Below are 16873 nucleotides of genomic sequence, written 5' to 3'. Positions count from 1 at the left end.
TTAGGATCTGCATAACTCTTCTACCTACTGAAAGTCGTTTTCAATCATTCCCTGATTAAAGGAACTATCTTAGAAGTGTATTGCACTAGGTTTACATCATGCACCTTTGCTTCTCCTATTTCCGTCCAACACAGAGGAGACCTACACTTTCTGCCATATAGTGCCTCATAGGGTGCCATCCCGATACTCGAATGATAACTGTTGTTGTAGGCAAACTCCACCAAGGGCAGCTGATCATCCCATTGACCTCCGAAATCCAGGACACACATATGAATAGGAGTGGCCACGGTTGAGGAACCGCCGGTTATGGTTCCTGAACCACCAGTTTAGGTTCAATGAAATCATGAACCTGTTTACCGCTAGGGGACGGTTTGGAAGAAGGTTCCTGAACCATCGGTTCTGATTTGAGCCCCGGTTTAAAACGGTTTGAAGGGCAGTTCAAAAAAGAATGGTTCAAGACAGTTTGGAGGACGGTTTGAAAGCGGCTTAGGGATAGTTTAAGGGTAGCTTAGACAAAAAAAATTAGAGAAAATTTTTATTGATTCAAAATTTAAGTTCTATTTGTAAAAATATTTTAATTTTTCTTAGAAATCTTTCAATCAAAATAAAATAAGAAAAAAAAGAAAGAAAATAATTTATCTTTAAGAAAAATTTAATAAGACTTAAACCTGATTAAAAAATTAGAGATGAAATTAATTTTTTTTAAAGAAATTAGCAAAAAGTGTATAAACTTAATTTTGCCAATGTATCCCTTAGGATTTAGAGGAATAAAAATTTCTAGTACTGTTTCTTGCCTTTTTAAAAAAATTATATAATAATTGATAATTAAAAAGTATAAAAGAGAAAAAAAATTAAAATAGAGGGTATTGAAAATTTTATTGAGGATTTAAAGTAATAACAAAGTAATTGAGATAATATTGAAAATTTCAGTAAGTATATAAAATAATAAAGTAGGAAAATTGAGAGAGTATTGGAAATTAAAATGAGTGTAGAAAATAATTATTTAGAGAATTTGAGAAAAATTGAAAAAATATTAAAAATTGAAGAAAATGCAGAGAATAATTGTGTAGAGAATTAATGATATATATAAATGAATTAGGAGTGAGGTAACATTTTTATTGAATTTTTTTTATATTTAAATCACTGGTTTAATTCGGTTCGAAATCATCGATTCAACCCGGTTCGGAACTGCCGGTTCACGGTTCTTAAAAAATATGAACCTGAACCAAATCGCAGAAGGACAGATTCGGTTTGATTTGAAGTCGATTTTGGTTTTGACCGATTTTGGTCTGGTTTTGACTGAACCAGTTCCGGTTCGATTCCGGTTCAAAATCAGACCGTGGCCACCCCTACATACGAAGCATATCTTCTAATGTTTGAATTGTCCTTTCGCACTGCTCATTTGTCTGGGGGTGGAAGGCGGTACTAAAGTTTAACTGCGTGCCAAGTGCCTCTTACAACTTTCTCCAAAACCTAGAAGTGAATTGGGGCCCTTTGTCAGATATTATGGAAGTAGAAACTCCATGCAATCTGATTATTTCTCGAATATAAAGCCTGGTGTATTGTGCAACAGAATAGGTGGTTCTCACAGGCAAGAAATGAGCTGATTTAGTCAGACGATCTATAATTACCCATATCGAATCATATCCCTGCGTGGTACGAGGCAACTCAGTTACAAAATCCATAGTGATTATTTCCCACTTCCATTTTGGGATAGAGAGCTCTTGCAGCTTCCCTGACGGCCTCTGGTGTTCAAACTTCACCTTCTGACAAGTCAAGCACTTGGACACAAAGTCTGCTATGTCCCTCTTCATGCCATTATACCAGTAGTTATCCTTCACATCAAGGTACATCTTGGTGGAGCCTGGGTGGACACTGTAGGGTGTACAGTGTGCCTCTTGCATGATCTCATTCCTGAGGTTGTCCACGTCAGGCACAGATATCCCGGAACCTTGCATAAGAGTGTCATCACTAGCAAATCCAAATTCACAACCTTCAGCTTGCTATACTCTTTCTATAATCTTCATTAATTGTGGGTCCCTGTGCTGAGAAACTCTGATTCTATCTCGTAGGTCTGGTCTTACTGAAAAATGGGCCAATAATACTGCCTCATCTAAAATGTCCAAGATCAGACCTTGATCTATCAACTCGTGTACTTTGTGAATTAACGGTCTCCTCACCGCTGATATATGCACCAAGCTGCCAGAAGATTTTCTGCTCAGAGCATCTACTTCTACATTGGCCTTCCTAGGATGATACTGAATGGTACAATCATAGTCCTTCAGAAGTTCCATCCATTTCCTCTGCCTCAAGTTTAAATCCCTCTATTGGAAGATGTATTTGAAACTCTTATGGTCAGTGTATATCTCACACACTTCACCATACAAGTAGTGTGTCCAGATCTTTAATGCAAAGACTACAGCCTCCATTTCCAAGTCATGGGTGGGATAGTTCTGCTTATGCCTCTTTAGCTGCCTTGAAGCATAAGCCACTACTTTCCCATGCTACATCAAAACACACCCTAAACCAACTTTGAAGGCATCACAGTACACAGTATATCCTTCACCACTCATTGGTAATGTCAACACAGGGGCTATAGTTAGACATTCCTTAAACTTCTGGAAGCTTTCCTCACAATCATCTGTCCAAATGAATGGAACATTCTTCCGAGTTAACTTAGTTAGGGGAGCTACTATCCTGGAGAAATTGTGTACAAAACGCCTATAGTAGCCAGCTAGGCCCAGAAAACTTAGAACAAGTACGTTTGCAATCCCTGTATAAGGTAAGGAACACTTGCATATGTTCTAAGAAGAGGACGCCTATCTGGTCCAGAAAACAATATCACAATAGATTTTAGAACACTGCCTATCTTTATTGCTTTGGACTTTAGTGCATTCATAAACCCCACAAATTCTTTATATTCTGCTGCTGTAAGTTTCTCTTTGATTTGTGAGACATTGTTATACAAAGTCAAACACAAAGTTGAGAAATTGTTAATGCAATCAGTTAAAGTGTTTAACTAATTTAATGAGATATCTTACTGCAAGACATAACACAATGAAAAGAAATAAGCATAAATAGTTCTGACAACTCAAAAACAGGATCTGATGGGAAGATTCACTTCCATAAAAACATATTGACAAAGCAAGTAAGCCTAAGGATGTTGTGGAGATGACTTTTAATCATTTAATAAGTAATTGTTACACAAACTCCAATAATATGTTTGAGAAATATATATTTGAGAGGTTTTCATATGGTATTCAACCCAATAAAGGTATAGCTGCATATCAAGTCGGAAGAAAAACACCAATAATTTAAAATCAAAAGAGGCGAGTGGAGTGATATAAATCTAACAACCACGACCTTGTGCAACATGTCATGATAAAAGCGGTGTTAAGAACCATAAGCTATGGTACGTTTCATCTATTTTGTGGGTCAAATATTGAATGACCTATGTTTATGCTAGAAAGCTGACAGTGTGATCTTTTATTCCAGTAGTTCCTTCACAATTTCAAACCAAATAATGCTACATTTATAAATTCTTCATTTGTTAAAACATATCACCTGAATCAGAAATGCAGATACTCTTTTTTCCTCATCACTACAAGGTACCAGAGTTGTCTGAACAACTTTGTTTTTCTGAGTAAGGGACTTTGAGTCCTGTGCAATACCATGATCTTTACATGGCAATACTGAAACAACTTGAGTATTTTGCCTGCTTCCATCATAAGAAAGTTGTGGATTCTCTGGTTTCATCACCAAACTACTAGATGTATGCACCCGAGTACTTTCTATTTGTCCCTTTAATTCATGCTTTGAGTTATATCCTTTACGCTTCTTTGCAGTATATGGTACCAACAATTTCTCCTTGCTTGGGATTTCATCCAAAACAGATTTGCCAGTCAAATCAATTCTATCTTGATTTTGACATTGCATAATTTCCCTCTCACATATTAGAGATGTTTTCTCACTACAGATTAGACCACTCAAATACTTCAATTTGAAATCCTTATTTTCCTTGAAAGTAGGGAGAGATGGTCGATTGCCAGGAAGAACCTCCTCCATGTGCCTCAAATCTTTGCCTCTTCTAGCATCAAGAAAAGAAGACAATGATTTTACACCGCAACTCTGACCTGTCGGTGTGATCTGCAGATAAATATGACCAAGCAAAGGTTCATGAAAGAAAAAAATACTAGAACATGCTACAAAATAAAAGTATGCCATGCTCAGGAAAATTGAAAATTTACCAAATTAAGAAAATCATCCAGGTAAAATTTGTCTACAGGCTGTGAAGTCTTCACCTCTTTGGCACTTTCTGCAACAATACATCACCATGTTGGAAACGTTTTGCGAGCAGAGCTTTCATCCTCCAAGCTTAAGATGCCACTATCACCAGGCCCAAAAGGAAAATAAGGTTCGTTCTCAATGTAATCGAACTTTATATATATATATATATATATATATATATATATATATATATATATATATATATATAAAAGGGGATGGGAGAATAAAATCTCGAATCTGAATCTAATAATTGGATATATTCTCAATCACTGGACTAAACAAATTTGTACAAAAAATTTATATTCTTTTGTAAAGAAAATTCGTACGTTAATTAGATTTAGGCTCACCCCTAGGTTTGTAAATATTCAACTTGCAACACTCTTCACATATACACAAAATCAGTATATCCCACATATCCCCAAATTCTCTCTCTCTCTCTCTCTCTCTCTCGATTTTCTCTTCTTCCCTTCTTTCTCAATTATCTTCTACGCAGACGTCCTTTCTTTTCTTCCCTTTTCTCTTTCTTTCTTTTTTTTTTAATTCTTATTATTCACAGGATAACAGTGATTACTCCTGAATAACTTTCTTAAGTTGCTTGTTTCTAGTTTGAAGCTCATTTCTGCAATGCATGCAAACCATCTGCTTACACGTTTGAAGGCATTCAACTGGATTAGCAAAGAAAATATCATCAACACCAAGATCCTTCAACGTAGCATTCATCTTCATTGGAGAAACAGAGGCTATGCAGGTCGCGTTGTGCAGCATCCAAGAATAAAGCTCGTAATGAGAAGATTCCTGCTTGATGAAAATGAACAGAAATGCAAATCAGCAATGAGAACATAAACTGTGTTTGCTCCATTCCCGTTGCAGCTTGAAAGTTGGTGATCATCATTCACTGGTGCTTATCCAATGTGCAGATAACATAATGTTAAATTTCAGAGCATAAAAATGAGAGAACTAAACATAAGTTTTCTGGAATAGAACATCTGCACTCACACACTTTCATTAACATAAAGCTCCTTGTATAGGAGACACATTACGAAAGTAGTACATGAGCCATACCTACTGCAAAATTACTTTTCAGAATTTACTCCATAAATTATGCATTATCACTCCTTTACACCAAACATTATACTAACTAAAGTTAACATACAAAATATCTTTGACTTTTGAGTCTCTAAGGAAACTCTTACAGCTCTAACACTCCTCCTAAAGAGTTTTCTTTGAGACTCCAAGTATTTCTCTGAGAATATCAAATCTTGTTATTGGTAGAGGCTTGGTCATTGTTGTCCCAAAATAGTCCAAGAGGGGGGTTGTAACCTAATGAAAAATTGTGGCTTTGTTCAACTAGGTGCTCCTTTATATATAGTGAAAGTGATATGTGTTTCAATAATGTGTCCCTAAATTTCAATTCAAGCTTCAATCAATATTTATAGCAATTTTTGACATAACATGCGTCACAAAATATTCAACTAATTTCTCAATCTACTCAATCTATCTTCAAGTATATCAACTCAATTTATTCAATCAACATTCAATATCATGCATAGAAATGGAATTCCACAAAAGTAAAGCGATTAAGGTTAGAGAAATCAAACAAAATGATTTTTATAGTGGTTCGGCTTAACTAGCCTACATCCACTCTCTCAAAGAACCCTCTTTGAGTCTTCTCTCTACTATTTGCTCTTTTAAAGGTAAGAGACCAAAAGCCCTTTACAATTTTTTCAACACTAAGCTTTTACCAAGGTAGCTTGAACCCTTGACAAGTGCTATCTCAAGCACTCACACTCTCAAACTTCAATAGATGCTTTTATAACCTCTCTTAAATGCAATTTAATGTTTTAACACTCACTCTCATTCAATACAAATCAAACTATAAAGAAGAGATGAGTTTATTTGCCAATGGTAGCTCAAACACTTTAAAGCTCTTGAATGAAAGCAATAAATGAAAAATAAAGATTAGAGTGCAATTTTAAGCTTTCATCAAATGTAAAATGAAGTAAAAAGGGTATATTTATAGTCCCAAATTATTTTAAACTGTTTGAAACCTTTTTGGAATGTTATACACTCTGTTCTAGGCAAAGTAGCTGTTATTTTGTCTTTTTGTGTGAAGTTGAGCAACTCTGATCATTTAGTAAACTAATGAAATTTTTTGCGACAATAGTAAACTAGTTAGCAAACTAATGTTTTAGCAAACACATTAGCAAACTAATATTTTAGCAAACTAATTTACCAGATGTCTATTTCAAATTGTAATTTTTAAAAATCTAATTTAGACCTTAATATATATATATATATATATATATATATATTCCAATAGCAATATCCAAAGTCATGATGAGAGAAAATTTTATAAAGTAATTGAAAGAAAAATTAATTTTGAGCTCCATTTGACTAAAACTTTCATCTATTCCTTTTACACAAGTCCTAAAACTTAATTTCTAACTCTATGACTTGCATACATTTACTTTGAGTTTTAGCTTTTCTCAACTTTGATTCATCTTGAGATGCCTTTTAGTACTCTTTCTCCTTTGATGCAACCTCAAAGATTCTTCATGAATAAGAAAAAGAATCTACACATCACTTAAAATTGAGTTAGATAGATTCTATTTGAGTTTTGTTATTATCAAAATCAATGCTCATTTTGAGCTACACGGGGTCAATAGTCATAATGTCTGCTAGCTGTTCTTCAGATCTGCAATGCATCATCTTAATTTCATTATTCTTTTCAGCTTCTTTGATGGAGTGAAACTTCACATTAATATGCTTTGTCCTACCATGTTGCACTTGATTACTTGCAATTGCAAGCTGATTTGCTATCACACCGTAACACAGTAGGATCACTTTATTCTTGTCCAAATCCTTCAGTATTTTTTGAAGCCAAATGGCTTGATTTTTAGCAGTAGCAGCTGAAATGTATTTAGCTTCAATAGTGGATTGGGCCACAATCTCTTGCTTCCTTGAATTCCAACAAAACACTCCTGATCCAAATGAGAAAACATATCCTGAAGTGCTTTTAGAATCATCTACACAGCTTGCCCAATCACTATCAGAATACCCTTCCAACTTTGCTTCTTTTTTTTTTTTTAAAACCATATTCCATAATCTGCTGTGCCTTTTAAGTATCTCAAGACTCTCTTAGCTGCCCCAAGGTGAGATTGGCTTGGAGTATTCATGAATCTGGACAAAAGACTTGCTGAGAACATCAAATTTGGCCTTGTGGTTGTTAAATACAACAAACTCCCTACTAAACTTCAGAACCGATGCGACATTTTTTCACCATCATTCCTTATTAATTTCACATTTTGCACCAGAGGAGTAGCCACAGATTTGCTTTGGTAAATTTTAAATTTCTTAAGGACATCGAAAGCATACCTTTTTTGAGAAATGAAAATACCAGTAGAGCATTAGTATATTTCCATTCCGAGAAAGTATTTCATCAACCCCAAGTTTGACATTTCAAATTGCTACTCCATTTCTTTTTTAAATTGCTGTAACATGTCTGAATCATTGTCAGTCACTAACAGATCATCAATGTACAAAGAAACTAGCAGTTGCTTTCCATTTTCACACCATTTGACATATAGTGTGGCTTCATTGAGACTTTTTTGAAACCCTTGTTTGATTAAATGTGAATCAATTCTGCTGTATCAAGCCCTTGGGGCTTGTTTCAACCCATAAAGTGCTTTTTTAAGTCTGTAGACCTTGCCTTCACTGCCAGAAACTTCAAAGCCCTCTAGTTGTTGAACATAAATCTCCTCCTGCAATAAACCATTCAGAAATGCAGATTTTACATCAAGATGATACACTTTCGAACCCAATTGAGCTGCCATAGCAACGAGAAACTTGATAGTGTCATGCCTAGCCACATGTGAGAAGGTATATCCATAATCTACTCCTGCAATATGTGCATACCCTTTCACCACTAGTCTAGCTTTGTGTTTGTAAATAGAACCATCAGGATTTAACTTGGTCCTATACGCCTACTTTACTCCAATAACATCTTTATCTTTAGGCTTACTTGTTAGTTCCCATGTGTCATTTTTATCAATCATTTATATTTCTTCTTGCATTTCTTGTTTCCACTCTTTATGCTGGGAAACTTCTTCATAACTTGTTGGATCAAAAACTACAAGATTATATCTCTCATATACTTCAGCAAGAGACTTAGTTTTCAAAATTAAAGAATCTATTGTGGAGTCAACATCAAGTGTAGAGTCTTCAATTGAATTTTAGGCATTTGAACTAAAACTAGCACCTGAATTCCCATTCAAATCTATCACAGACTGTACCATATCAAATTTTCTTCTAAGGCTCCCATTTATCCCAACTCCAATAAGTGGATTCATCCACTTCTACATCTCTGCTCACAATGATTTTCTTAGTTTCAAGATTATAAACCTTGTAGCCTTTACTTTGTGTAGCATAACCAAGAAAAATGCCCTTTATTGCTTTATCATCCAACTTCCCTCTATTTATAGATGGTACATGAACATAACATAGAGAACCAAATATTCTTAGATGCTTTGCAGAAGGTTTGATACCCAACCAGGCTTCAATAGGAGTCATGCCTGAAATTGATTTGGTAGAAAGCCTATTTAACAAATACACAGCCGTATACACTGCTTCAGCCTAAAACATTAAAGGAAGCCTATTTTCAATCAACATACACCTTGCCATTTCCATAACCGTCCTGTTCTTCCTCTCAGAAACACCATTTTGCTCAGGAGTATAACTTACAGTCAATTGATGATGGATTCCAGCCTCTTTACAGATTTTATTAAACTCATGTGAAGTGTACTCCTTCCCATTATCAGATCTTAGTGTCTTGATCTTCCATCCACTTTGGTTTTCAACCAAAATTTTGAATTTCTTGAAGATTGAGAACACTTGGGATTTGTTGGTTAAGAAATAGACCCAAGTCATTCTTGTAAAATCATCTATGAAGAGCAAGAAATACAAATTCTGGCTTAAGGATGCAGTCCTCATTAGTCCACATAAATCAGTGTGAACCAATTCTAATTTATTTTTAGCTCTCCATGCTTGATTAACAGGAAATGCCTTTCTGTGTTGCTTCCCCAACTCACAACTTTCACAAAGACTATCAACAACATGTATTTCTAACATTTCCCTAACCATACCATGTGACTGCATAAACCTTAAAGATCTCACATTGAAATGTCCATATCTTTTATGCCAAAGCACTAATTCATGAATTTTTGAAACATAAGCATGATCATTAACAGAGGCATAATTTAGAAGAAAACTATTATCCACCATTTTAATCCTTACTATCTCAACATCATTAGCATCATATATAATGCAAAAATTATCTCTAAAAGATAATGAATAGCCTTTGTTTAACATTTGAGCCACGCTTAACAAGTTCTGATCCAAAATAGGAATAAAAAGAACATCTGAAATTTGCTTCGTACCTTTCCTGGTTTGAATAGCCACAGTACCCTTGCTTTGAGCCTCCACAATTGCTCCATTTCCAAGCTTCACTTTTGTTTTAATTGATCTATTAAGAATAGTAAAAGGATCTGCATCTTTGGCCATATTACTTGTACAGCCACTATCTACCAACCATAGCTGCTTTGAAGATGCATTTGCAGCATGTGAAGCCACAAATAAGTGATCATGATGTTGTTGAGTCTCCTCAGTAAAGTTTGCTTGCTGGAAAGCTTGTTGTTGTGACTGATTCTGCTTAAGCTTGCAAAATTTCTCTATATGACCATGCTTCTTACAAAATCTGCACTGTATTTTTCCTTTATCCTTAAACCAACAATCCCTTTCAAGGTGGTTTGTCCTTTTGCATACTAAACATGGTGGAAATTTCCCTCTCTTATTTGTGTCTTTAGAGCTGGAACCCTCTAGAGCTTTTCCTTTCCCATCTTTATCATTAAAAGCTTTCTTCTTGTCCTTAGATCCAACATTGGGCTGCTTTCCATTAGTTTTTGCTTGAAAAGCACCTTCAGTGACACCTTCAACTCTTATTGAAGCTCTCTGCTCTTGTCACACCCTACCCCTCTGTAAGGCATAACATGATCCCGTAGTGTACCTAATGAATTACCAACTCCGTCTACTGATAACCCATTAAATACACTACAAGGGATTTTAAAACTTTTCTTACGTTTTTTTTTTTTTTTTTTTTTTTTATACAGTGGTGAGCACTTTTTGCAGGTGTTAAAAACCTTTTTGAACTGAAGTGAAACAGCTAACTCATTTGGACTATTAGTAATTTCTGTAAAAAATTTGGCGGAGTGCCATCTATATTTTGGATAAAATAGTTCTTCAGAAAACCTGTAAAAAGCACTTCAATATTTTCCTCAATCTCAAACTCCAACAAAATTCAACACAATATTTTTCTCAACTCAAATCCACAACAATTTTTCAGTATTTTCAAAGGATGAGATAAAAGAAATATAATACAAATTTTACAAGTCAAAATAATTCATAATTTACTTTACAACTTCAATGTACAATTTTAATTTACAACTGCTCAAATAATTTACATACATATTATTACATGCATACATCAGACCTATGTACATGGGTATACCTATAATATACCTGGAGCTGATCTGAAAGTGTCTTCTAAGAAACTTACTCACTGCTCTATGCTCTTCTTACTCATGACAAGATACAAAGCTATCGCTGAGTGGTGAACTCAGTGGTGCACAACTATAATTTAAAACATAGTACAATATACATTGATAAAATTTATAGTAAATAATTTGGGAATCTGAATACTCATCAAATTCTAAAACTCAAAATATTAATTGCCAATAATGTGAATCATTTGTATAAAATGACTTTGATCATGAAATTCAATTTATCAAATCATAACTAACCATTTAGGTAATTCCAACAAAATCAATTATACATAAATCATAATTGAAATCATAATTCTTTACCATTCAAAAACATTATGTGTCTCAAAAACCATGTTGTATCTCAAAAACCATGCTGTATCTCAAAAATCATGCTGTATCTCAAAAATCATTCTTTATTTCAAAAACCATTCTTTATCTCACTAACTATGCAAGACTAATCCGAAAGGGCCATCTTCGGGGTGATTCTAACTCCCTATGGTCGGGGAGGTCGAATCAGATTTTAACTCCCTATGGTTGGGGAGGTCGAATCATTGTGCACAGTACCATCACAATAATGAATCTTCCGCAAGGGCCATAACGATAAAATAAACTTAGATCTAACCTCAAATCAGAGGAAAATCTAAGCCTGTGCACGTACCATGGTAATCAAAACACAACTAACTCCATTGTCTTCTCAACAAATGAGAGAGACGGGTAATAACCTAGTCATGCATCTATAGTGAGATATAAAACAATATCACAATCCTTTTAGTGAACATAAATCACAATATAATTCGATTCAAATTCAATTCCAATATCCAATAATTTTTATGCTCATCACAATTCAAATCATAAATTTGCATTTTTCCATGAAAATTACAATCACAATTCAAAACATGTTCTAGCACAATTTTCTAAAACATAATTTATTCAATCCATAACAATGCTTAACACTTGTGGAAATACCATTTCACAAAGCTAAATTCATACATACTATAACAATTTCAATAATCATTGAATTAAATCCAATGCTTGTTAAACATAATACATAAGAAAAATATGTCATTTAATCATATGAAATATTCAAAACAAAATCAGTTAAAAATAAGTTGTGCACAAACCTCTGATAACTGTCTCCTGGTCTTGACTCAGTGTTTCCTTCCCTTTTCCTGAGTCTTTGCTAACTGAGAAACACAATTTGAAGTGTTTCAGTACTAAATTAAACTGTCTCTAACGATAATGCTTGATAAGTAATTCACTGAATGCTATTATTTGCTTAATCAACCTAATATGTCGACCCTCGATGTATTCTAGGTAAATTAGGTTTTAATGTTACTAACATGTCACATTCGATAGTCTTTTAGGGTTGGTACATGTTACCAAGTTCATTTCCGTGTATACTGCATTTTCTTGCAATTTGCTGGATTTCGGGATACTAGTTTGACCTAGCCAGACGACCTAATTCCCTCGATTTTCGGGTTTCGGCCTAAACTACAAACTTGTAGATCTATGTCTTATGGAACGCGGGGCAAAATTTCAGGTCATTCTGAGTTGTGTAGACCAAGTTATGGTCATTTTACTATTGCTGGTCAAATTGCACTACAATTGGTCATTTTAGGTCATTTTAGGTCAATTTTGGTTCGGCCAGTTTTTGGACCCGAACTTATGCAAGCTGTTTGACTTGCTTATGGTCATTTTTGGGCTTTGGTGTCTTCATAAGACTTGTAGATATGGGTCTTAACTATTCATGGTCAAAATTTCAGGTTAATTGGACATGTTTTGAGTGAGTTATGGCCTAAACACTAACTGCTGCCCAAATGGTCAATTTTTAGGCCTTATTTGCACTTAATCCGGATTTGGTCATTTTTCAAGCTACCTTGCAAGCAGAATTTTGGCAAGCTTTCTTCATGAAAGTTGGCACATTTTGTGCCTAGTTTCACCTCCAATTGGTCTCATACCAATTGGAGCCACACACTTAAAGTTCTAGGCCCAAAACACAAACTGCCTTATTGCATTTCTTGCATACACATCAATGATCATTTTTAACACCTACCAAACTCACATTCAAGCCAATTCTGGTTGTACCATGACCTAAACATAATTCAAAACATTTTATAGGTCATTTTGGCTGCTTACAATTGCATTCAATGTGCACCAATAAGTGCAGAATTTTTCAAACCCAATTTACAACAATTCAATCACCAATTCATGCTCATTTACATGTCCAACTTCACACCACCATACATACATTCAAACTGCCATAACAACCAACACATTTTAAAATCATTATTCCATAAACCAAGCATGAATTCTAGCATTCTTCAAGAGTTAACAAACTGCCACAATGGTACCTTTACATTCCATTAATTTCCAAGCTTCAAATTTCAATTCACATTTACATACACTAAGTATACATCACCCAAACAATTTCCTACACAATATACATTTAATCAATCATTTAATTCACCATTAACAAGCAAAAATAAACTGCCTTCAAGGTTTTCCATGGCTGCCAAAAATTGTACACATCAATAACCCATTAAAATCTTCCAATTTCTTCACCATTCAACTCATTTCAACCTTAGTATAAAGTTTAATCAAGTGAGGTAAGGAAAACTAGCACTAACCTTTTGTGGAGCTTGATCAAAACTCACCAATCTTGCTTCCTTTTGCTGCCCAAATACTGCCCAAGCTATGTAGAGTAACTTTAATGAAGAACAAGTGAAGAAATTATGGCTTGAAATGGAGGATTGGAGTTCATGCATGGTGGGTGGCCATGGAGTCTTAAGGAGAGAAAATCAATTTCGGCAATGTTGCTTGGAATGAAGAAATGAGGTGGTTTTGGTAATGAAATCTGTCCACTTAATGAGTTTAAATAATCCATAGTGCTCCACTAACATAATTAACATTTAAATAATCTAAATTTTTAATTATTCCACATTTTACCCTTAATTCCTCTTAATTACTCGACACATTTGACTTCAATTTTTTTTTGCATTATTAAATTTTTAACACTACTAATTATTTATGGACATTTAGGTCAAAAGTCAACTCGGGGTATCAATTGACCAAAATGCCCTTATTCGGCTTGTATTCCCGATTTTTCGGTAACACCGGGTTTTGTCCGTTTTTCGATTTCCCACTTTTCCTTGTACTAATTATTTAATTTTTATTTAATATTTCTAATGATATTTATACTTCAATACGAGTCTATTTAAGTCCTAAAAATATTTTTCAGGGTTCCACGCGGTCCAGGGCTAGTCAACGGTCCACGCCGTGACTTCCCGGTGTGGTCACCCATCGCTAGGGTTCTCGGCTCGCTTAACTTGGTTGCATTTCTTTGCTATTATTTTTCCTTTGTTTTTCTTGTATTTTCTTTTCTTGTATTTCATTATTTTATGTCTCCTCACTCATATTGAAGTGTAGTTTTAGGCATCCTAGCTGTCCGGACAACACTGGTCACTGGAACAGTAGAACGCACTACCGAACATAGGGGTGTTACAGCTCTTGTGCCTGAAGCTTGCTAATCAATTCAGCTATGGTGAGCTTTTTCAAGTCACAAGACTCCTCAATAGCTGCTATTTTAGCTTCAAATTTATCTGGAACACTGATAATAATTTTCTCAACTACCTTTTGATCAGTGAGTGCTTCATCATAAAGTCTCATCGGATTAACTAAATCCATCAACTTTGTAAGTAATCTTTAACAGATTCAGACTCCTTCATTTTAAGCATCTCAAATTCTCTTTTTAAAGTGAGGAGTTTGACTGATTTTACTCTATCACTCCCTTCAAACTCTTCTTTCAACTTATCCCAAGCTTCCTTTGCTGTTTCACAGGGCATAATTCTGGAAAAGGTAGCATTTGTCATGGCTGAATGGATACAGGTGAGAGCCTTATGTTTCTTTGCTTTATCTTCCTCATACTTCTTGATCTGTGCCAAAGTGGGATCACTTCCAAGAGGAGGTGGATCTGCATCTGATTCTACAAACTCCCATAAATTCATTACTTTCAGAAAAGATCTCATCTTTACTACCCAAACTGGATAGTTGTCTCCATTGAAATAAGGAGGTGTTATAGAAGAAAAACCATACATTTTCACTCACACTTAGTGTTTAACACTCAAACTCACAAGATTTTTTTTTCTTCCTTTTTTTTTTCTTAAACCTCACAGCCCTTAAGATTCAAGCTCTGATACCATTTGTTAAATTTCAAAGCATAAAAATGAGAGAACTAAACATAAGTTTTCTGGAATAGAACATCTGCACTCACACAATTTCATTAACATAAAGCTTCTTGTATAGGAGACACATTACAAAAGCAGTACATGAGCCGTACCAACTGCAGAATTACTTTTCAAAATTTACTCCACAAGTTCTGCATTATCACTCCTTTACACCAAACATTATACTAACTAAAGTTAACATACAAAATATCTTTGACTTTTGAGTCACTAAGGAAACTCTTATAGCTCTAACACATAAAAATTACTTTGGAAATAATGTTGATAGTAGGGCTGAGCAAAATTCGGTTTAAATCGATAAATCGAACCAAACCGAGTCAATTCGGTTCAATCGGTTCGGTTTTAAAATTTAATCAGTTCGGTTCGATTTTAAAGAAAAAAAATCGATTAAACAGAACTGAACTGAATAGTAATTTATATATTCAAATCGAACCGAATCCATTTTTGAATTGATTCATTTTTATGAGAAATTTATGAATTATATTTAATTATATATATATTAATTATTTAATTTTATTGGTTAATGGTTATTAGGTTCAAACCAAAGTCAAAATTAGATCAAGTAACTTGAAAATCAAGTTTAAATTAAAAAATAATAAAAAATCAAAACCGATTGGTTTAAATCGAACCGAACTGAAATAGAACTGTTTGGTTCGATTCGGTTTTTCACCTATTTCGGTTTGGTTTGGTTTCTAAAATTTAAAATTCAGTTTTTATAATTTAATTCAGTTTGATTCGGTTCGGTTCGAACCGAATGCTCACCCCTAGTTGATAGGGGCTGGACGAACACAGGCCAACTACCCCAAATTATGACGTAGACTCTTCCACTTAGTGCAACGGAGGCCACCTACCTATGCCATGAGTCTTCTTGATCACCCTTTGACTCCGTCCAGCTAAATATGTAGCAAGTTGGCCATTAACTTCCTATTTATATGTTCTGTTCGTTTCTCAACTTTCATAACTATTTGATGCGGGATTAGTGCCATGTATGAAGAAGAGAGGAGGAGAGAGTTTGCGCAGCTTTAATTATCTTGTGAAGATGTTCAGTGCTCATCCTTGCCATTGTGAACTGTCGCTATGGAAAAACAATTATCGTGGATTGTTCATGCTAAATATATCATTGCTCCTTCAAGTTGTGACAGATAGGAACAAGAGAACTTCTTATTTTTATAATGAGGAATGGCATGAAATCCATATATTGAAGTATTTCAATTACTTTTTTGAAAATGTATAAACATATATTATAACTGAATATTCAAATCAAACCAATAAAATTTTGTTAACTTCATCTACTTCGCTTATTTTTTATTAATAATTCTTTTTTCTGTTTTTATTATTATTTAATGATTTGGAAATTATTATAAATTAAATTTTTATTAACTAATATATTAATTATAATTTTATTAATAATATATTATTGATTATTTTTATAAATAAAAAAGATTATTAATATTTTATTAATTAATATATATATATATATATATATATATATATTTATTTGTTTATATTTAGAGAGATGAGAAACATACATACATTGGGTTCAGTGATGAGAAAAAAATAAAAAGTATGTTATGTGGAGTCAGTGTGTGAGTGTTCCGGCTAACTCTATGGGCTAACGCTTCGGCATCTCACATTTCTTGTGAAAATGTGTGTGCTTTGGATTTATACAAGAACAATGATTATATATATATATATATATATATATATATATATATATATATATATATATATATATATATATATATATAT

The 16873-nt window shown here is 34.0% G+C and overlaps 1 pseudogene; it reads right to left on the bottom strand.

Annotated features, from left to right (window-relative positions):
- Nucleotides 1–1764: 1764 nt before the first annotated feature.
- Nucleotides 1765–14977, bottom strand: LOC131180688 (uncharacterized; annotated as a pseudogene).
- Nucleotides 14978–16873: the final 1896 nt, after the last annotated feature.

Source organism: Hevea brasiliensis, chromosome 6, assembly GCF_030052815.1.
Source record: "Hevea brasiliensis isolate MT/VB/25A 57/8 chromosome 6, ASM3005281v1, whole genome shotgun sequence".
NCBI lineage: Eukaryota > Viridiplantae > Streptophyta > Magnoliopsida > Malpighiales > Euphorbiaceae > Hevea > Hevea brasiliensis.
Note: the sequence above shows the minus strand (reverse complement) of the source record. Positions and strands in the feature narration are given on the sequence as shown.